At 53.1% G+C, this 7,145-nt stretch overlaps 1 pseudogene; it reads left to right on the top strand.

Annotated features, from left to right (window-relative positions):
* The window catches only part of LOC105552732, a 4,782-nt pseudogene extending 1,850 nt beyond the window's left edge, over positions 1-2,932 (top strand).
* Positions 2,933-7,145: the final 4,213 nt, after the last annotated feature.

The raw sequence follows: 7,145 nt of genomic DNA, 5'->3' as shown, positions 1-7,145 counted from the left end.
GTCTTCTTCTTCTTCCTCTTCTTTTTCTTCTTCCTCCCCTCCTCCTCCTTTGTCTTCCTCTTCTTCTTCTTCCTTTTTTTTTTTTTTTGAGACAGGGTCTCACTCTGTTGCCCAAGCTGCTGTTCAGTGGCATGAACACGGCTCACTGCATCCTCGACCTTCCAGGCTCATATGATCCTTACACCTCAGCCTCCCAAGTAGCTGGGATTATAGGCATGCACCACCATGCCTGGGTAATTTTCTTTTATTTTTTGTAGAGACGGGGTTTCGCCATGTTGCTCAGGCTGGTCTCAAACTCCAAGCAATCCACCCGCCTTGGTCTCCCAAAGTGCTGGGATTAGAGGCATGAGCCATTGCACCTAGCCTCAAACATCCTCTTCTGATACGCAACTGCAGTCCTTAAGCCATTTCAGCAGCTTATAGAGTCTGCAAACAAAATGTCTTTGTGTCCTACACCTTTTGCTGTAAAGAACCAAATTCCACCTCATTTTAGTACTAGAACCCTAGCCCAAAGTGAACGTGGGGTGTGCTTGTGTGCACACGCTCCCCTCCCTTCATAAATATAGATAGCCTTTTCCCCAAACCTGCTGAATATGTATGACTCTATTGCGTGATACGGGCTCCGAGAGGCACAAAACCCAACCTGCCCTTTTCCTCTCCCGAGAGAGAGCACCTCCGGAGCACGCCAGAGACCGTCTCTTCCTGGTGTGCAAATTCATACCACCGGTAAAGCTCCTTTTTGCTATTTAGCCATCTTGGTGGTTTTTTGGGCATCATGCTTGTCTGGGTAGAGCTGTCTTGTAATCTCTGCGTCTGCATCAGACTCTGCCAGACGCTGTCAGCCCCAGATTGGGAGTTCTGAGAGGACATGAGGCTGCATCCCACGCCAGGAGCAGCATGCCAGGTTGGGGACACGTGAGGGTGTGTGGTGCAGCCCTGAGCAGCCTCAGGCAGACTCCCTGCATTCTTGTTCCCAACCCCCTCCCTCCATGGGTCAGGAGGCTGGGGCAAGAGGCCAGGCAGATCACAGCGTCCATGCCTAGATGCTCCCTGACCCCCGGGAGCCAGAAGTGCTGTCTCCTGAAGGCTCTGGAAACCCGGGATCAGCCTACGAGGCACCAGGGCCACCTTGGAGGGTGGAAATGAGGACCCCAGGCCCCAGAGGGCATGCAGGCAAGGTGAAGTTCAGGAGAGGTTGAGTCTAAGGACCCTCAGAGGCCATCACGCTACCCCCTCGACCCAAATGATGCAGACAGGAAAACCACCGCCTAGACTGGACCACCATGGCCCAAGAGGATCTCTGACTTGTCTTGCCCCCAGCCAGGAAGGGTCCCCCTCTTCCCGGCCTGCTGTATCCCAGGACACAGGGCATATACGTGGAGGAGGAAGGGCTGCGGGGCGAGGCGGCCCACACTTTGGCTCAGGACAGGGATGGGACCAGGACACACAGGAAAACAGTCTGGGGTCCTGGTAATGGCAGGAGCATGAGCTCAGGGTCGGGCGACTGGCCTGGATGACCTGTGGGACTCTCTTCCTCTCTTAGCCACGCTTTGCTCACCTGTCCCTTTCTTGTGGGATGCAAGAGGCCACGGCGAGCGAAGGTGTGTGCCAAGAGCTGCCACTCAATGTGAGTCAGCGTGCTGGCCCTCCCTCCCGTTCTCCAGGGGGCCTAGGTCTTTGCGGGGAGCCTGAGGACACGCTTCGCTGATGTCACTGTGGGGGGTGTACAAATGGCCACCCTGCTGCTTGTCGGTTCTACACGGGTGTCCAGGCTGGACAGCAGGGTGTGGGGAGATGGAGATGCCACTGACAGGGGCCTGGTTCCTAGAAGAGAGGGCGAGTTTGGGTGGTCCCAGAGGCGCCCTTCCCAGAAAAGAGAGTGGGAGGCAGGAGGTGGGCATGGAGAATGCGGAGGGGGCGTTGACAGTTTCTAGAGTGTTGGCCACCGCCCGTCTGATAAGACCTGGAGCCTCATTACCAAAGACTTAATGAGATTCGCTTTGTTTTCTTAGGAGCCAGGCAAGGTGCCAGGGGAACCGGCTTCCAGCCCCAGGCTCTGCAGCTGGCTGCTGGGTGACCCAGAGCCAGGCACCACCCCTCTCTGGGCCTCAGTCTCCTTATCCATGACCCTCTTGCCTGCACCCTAACATTCGGTGTCATTGACTGAGTTACCTGATGGCTCCCCGTCTCAGTTTCTTCATCTGCACATTAGGGATAAGTACAACCATCCACCTGGGAGGTGTCAAGGGGGCGTGGCCCCAGCGCCCAGCCCATGCACAAGTTCAGTGATCATTACTTGTCTCCCCCAGCCCTGCCTGAGTGCCGGGAACAGCAGGCTTGGGAAAGGGGAGCCCCCAGGGAAGCGGAAAGTGGAGAGGGAGCACATGGGCTCTGGGGCCCCAGGGTTCCTGGGCTCTGTTCTGCCTGCCTGGGAGCTGTCTCTTGCTCTCCCTCGCAGGGTCTCTGTCTTTCTTTGTTCTGTTCCTCCCTCTGTCCTTCAGTTTGTCTCCTCTCCATCTCAGTCTCTGGTTGTCTCAGTCTCTCTTTGCACCTCACTGTCTCTGCCTTTCTCTTCATCTCTTTTCCTTCGCCGGGTTCTCTCTCTCTCTCTTTTGTCCCTGTTTTGGGCTTTCTCTGTCTCTGTCTCTCTATTTTCAGTCTGCTTCTTTCTGTTTCCGTTCATTTCTCTGTATGTCTTTGTCCCCTGCACTCCCGTTCTCCTCCCATGCTGTCCTCTCCAGGGGCCCCTCTGGCTTCACTGAGCCACAGGCCCAGACTGGGGGGTCGAAGAAGCAGGAACTCTCCTGTCAGATGATGCTGAGTGCCCCAGTCAGGGCAATGGGGGCCAGACTAAGAGCTCTGCTGAGCAGCAGCTGAATCCTTTTCCCAGAGAACGTGGGGGCTACTGGCCAGCTGTGGGATGGGCGGCTGAGAGCTCTCATACCACTGCAAATCTAGATGTTTTTCACTGACATTAGCTTTCTGGTCCCCTGAGCCAAAGGCCTAGCAGGTCCCTTTCCGTGTCCTTTTGGAATGTGCAGTCCTGCTTACTGGAGTGACAAGGGGAATAGAGTTGAAACAGGTAATTTCCTAGCCCAGGAGCCTGTGGGGGCTGCTTAGAGAACAGCACATTCCCTGGGAGCCAGAGCCATCTGGGAGGGCTTCCTGGAGGAGGTAGATCACGAGGGATCAGGATGGGGACTAATATGTACTGAGTGCCTGGTGGTGCTTTATAAATATCAGCAGATTAGGAGATAAGCACAGCCACCTCCCTGGGAGGTGTCAAGGGGCATGTATTGTAAAGGCCCAGAGTGGTGAAGCGTCTACCATGGTCACCCAGATGGTGAGTGGTAGCCTTGGGTGGAGCCTGCCACTGTCCCCATGCTCTGTCCACTACTGCACTACTGGTGTGGCTTGCCCCACTTGTAACCGTTGTTTCTTCCCCTCCACCCCCGGTGCCACTTCCTCTCTCCCTGGTTGTAGGGGAAAGAACATGGACTGTGTGGCCTTGGGCCAATTGCTTGCCCTCTCTGGGCCTTCTTATTAGTGACAAACAGACTGGTGACTTTCTGAGAGGATCTATGCAACCTCAGGCTGCTGCACCAGGGTTACAGGGTCTTCTGGAGGGGAAGAGATGAGCAGGTAGGCTTTGACACCTGCCTGCTTTGTCCTGAGTGTCTACTATATCATCTGCGTTAAATGCAAAGCCCCTGGGACTTATGAGTTATCTCTAGCTTTCTCCTTTCCTGACTTTCTGGGAGTGTGTGTACCCCCATTCCCTCACCCCAGCCATCAGGGCCCTTTCTGAGATGGGCCTCTTTCCTAGCTCTGGGCTAGACCCCAACCCGGGCCCTTTCCAAGGCCGGCAGGAACTAGAAGGTCTGCACTCGTGCCCTGGGAGGCTCCAGGCTCTAAGGGGTGATGGAGTTGGGTGGCCAGTGCTCAGAGGACCTTAATGATGTGGGGACAGCTGGAAACTGGGGGTCTCTTGAACCCTGTTGCCACCAGGCCTCTGTCCAGGAGGGCTGCTGGGGGCCAAGGGACCAGACATCAGATAATGACATCTTTGGCAGGGCTGAAGTTGGGGGTGTGTGACACAATGGGAGGGGCTGGGGCTGGCAGTCCCTGCAGCCTGTAAGCACCAGCAACCCATGAAGGGACACAGGCACCCTCTGGCCTCATCCTCGTTGAAGCCAGTTGGATGTAGCAACTAAAATACAAGCTCCGAAGTTCCATGGACTGGGGTTGCTTCTCTGCTTCCATCCTAATTAGCAAGAGACCTTGGCCACATTGCTTAAACTCTGACACTAGATTTTCCCCCTCTGCAAAGCAGGGACAATAGCAGTGCTCCCCTCCCGGGTCTGTTGCAAGGATTAAGGATGATGTCTGCAAAGTGCTTAGTCCGAGCTGGCATACCATAAGTGCTCAATAAATGCTGGCTCCCATTATTAGTGTCCCTTCCCTCCCTTTATCATGGTGGAATAACCAACTCCCTGCTAACAATATGTTCACATTTCCACACTCCTCATCAACCATGCTCACCTATAAAGCAGACAGCGACCAGCTCCTCTTCATCTGTTCATTACCTGGCCCATGCTAGGGGCCCAAGAAATGTCTGCTGAATAAACGAGTGATTTTGGGAAAGATGCTGGGCCCTTCTGTCGCATGAAGGTCTTGTGAGACAGTGTCTCGCCAGCGACCTGGATCGTGAGAACCACAGCGGATGGGCCGGATCTAGATGGAGAGTCTCCATTAGGCAGAGCTGCCCCTGTGAAAGAAAAAGAGTTTTTCAAGAAAGCGTGGCAAGGGGCCCAAGAATTGAAGTTTCTAACTCTGGTTTTCTGTCTTTTACCTCGGTTTGCCTCTCCCTGGCTGTGTGGTTTATGGCAAGTCACTCTCTGCCTCTGTCTCCACATGTTCAAGGAGGCAGCCGGTCCAAGGGGCCTTCACCGAAGCGGCTGCCGATATGTGAGTCCTGCACTGGGGATACCCTACAGAGGTGTTGTCCCCCACCCCCTTTCCAGGTATGAGTGTCCCCCAGCTCTTAGTGAATCAGTAGAAGGTGCTGGACCTGCGCTGATTCTCACGGTGGGACCTCAACTCTAGTCCTAGGTTGGCTGACTTTTAGATGACTTTGGGTGGCTGCTCTGTCAGCTGCAAGGAAGAGCCAATATCCAGGAGGGAAACCCCACGTTCCCTGGCACTATTCAAACAAAGGTTTGGTTAAAACAAAGAATTCTCATGGAGAAGAGTCTGAAGGACCCAAAACACATATTTCTTTTTTTTTTTTTGAGACGGAGTCTCGCTCTGTTGCCCAGGATGGAGTGCAGTGGCACCATCTCGGCTCACTGCAAGCTCTATCTCCCCAGTTCATGCCATTCTCCTGCCTCAGCCTCCCGAGTAGCTGGGACTACAGGTGCCCGCCACCACACCTGGCTAATTTTTTGTATTTTTAGTAGAGATGGGGTTTCACCATGTTAGCCAGGATAGTCTCGATCTCCTGACCTCGTGATCCGCCCACCTCGGCCTCCCAAAGTGCTCACAGGCGTGAGCCACCGTGCCCGGCCCAAAACTCATATTTCTATAGACATCCCATCCCAAAATAAACCCATGGATCAAGCCAGACCCGAATATAAGGATGCTGTGAACCAGATGGTTCAATATTCCACATTTTCCCCATCCATTAAACCCCACCCAAGGTGGGAAGGGATGGATTTCTCTCAGTTCTCAGGGCCTAGAAGAGCAGGGCTTTTTTCCCTCAACTGGTTGAGTTTTACTTTGTGAACACCATGATTCCTAAAACCAGTTATATTTTCTTTTTCTCCTGGGCCACCAGGGAACTCACGGTGAAATCTACCAACAGGACAGGATGTCCAGACCTGTCTTTTTCTTTCTTTCCTCATTATTTGACTTAATTTCCTCACTTGAAAAACAAAAAACAAAAAACAAAAAAACTCACCTTATTCAGGGTATACTTTATGGGCAGTCTTAATTTTTTTTTATTAGGATGTGGGATGTAAATCTATAAAAGAAGTGGAAATGCTGAGTCTTCCTGTGGAGTGGGTGCTGGAGGGGAAAAGGTGGAGTTAGGGGAGGGAAGGGGAGGGCAGGAAGGTTGGTGATGGGCAGAGATTCACGGAGACTCCCAGATCAGGGAGCAATCCCCCAGTGGGGGCAGCAGGAATGCCCAGAGGACTTTTGATCGGGACAAAGGTTGGGCACTGAGTGAAAAGAGGTCCCTCAGAGGCTGGTCTCAGGGGCCTTGAATGCCACACAAAGTGTCTATGTCTTGAGCATCAAGCATATGCCAGGCACCTTTTACATATGTTATTTCTTACTTCTAAATTGTTCCAGATTTTAAGCCAGGCGCAGTGGCTCACACCTGTAATCTCAGCACTTTGGGAGGCTGAGGCAGGCGGATCACCTGAGGTCAGGAGTTCCAGACCAGCCTGGCTAACACAGCGAAACCCTGTCTCTACTAAAAATACAAAAATTACCTGGGCGTGGTGGTACATGCTTGTCATCCTAGCTACATGGAAGGTTGAGGCAGGAGGATTGCTTGAATCTGAGTGGCAGAAGTTGCAGTGAGGCGAGATTGTGCCACTGTACTCCAGCCTGGACTACAAAGTGAGACTCCATCTCAAAATAATAAATAAATAAATAAATAAATAAATAAATAAATAAATTCAAATTTTACCATTTAGGAGACTGAGCCTCAGAGACGTTAAATCACTTGCCCAGAGCCCTGAAATTGGAGAAGCAGCTGTGCCCAGATTGGAACCCTAGATGGTAGGGCCCCTTAGTCCTCCTCTATCTTGGGGGGATCCAGGGAAGGCTTTTCAGCAGAGGAATGATGCAATCGGATACACATGTCAGAGGGAACATGACTGCTTGCGGCAAGGAATGCAGTAAGCCTGGGGCCAGGGAGACCAGGAGCTGCTGAGGTCTCAGCTGAGAGATGGTGGCTGGAACCAGGATGGTGATGGTGGAGGTGAGGATGGGGGCAAAGAGGAAGGGAAGGGTCAAGAGATGTTTGGGAGGTAGAGCTGACAGTTAGGAGGTGTGGGGGAGTGGGAGGGAGAGGTTGCCTGGGCTGGCTTGGGTGACTAGGGTGGAGGTGGCGCCATTTGCTGAGATGGGAAAAG

Source organism: Mandrillus leucophaeus, unplaced genomic scaffold, assembly GCF_000951045.1.
Source record: "Mandrillus leucophaeus isolate KB7577 unplaced genomic scaffold, Mleu.le_1.0 Scaffold571, whole genome shotgun sequence".
In the NCBI taxonomy this organism is placed as follows: domain Eukaryota; kingdom Metazoa; phylum Chordata; class Mammalia; order Primates; family Cercopithecidae; genus Mandrillus; species Mandrillus leucophaeus.
The sequence above is the reverse complement of the archived record's forward strand: the minus strand, read 5'-3'. Positions and strand labels throughout refer to the sequence as shown.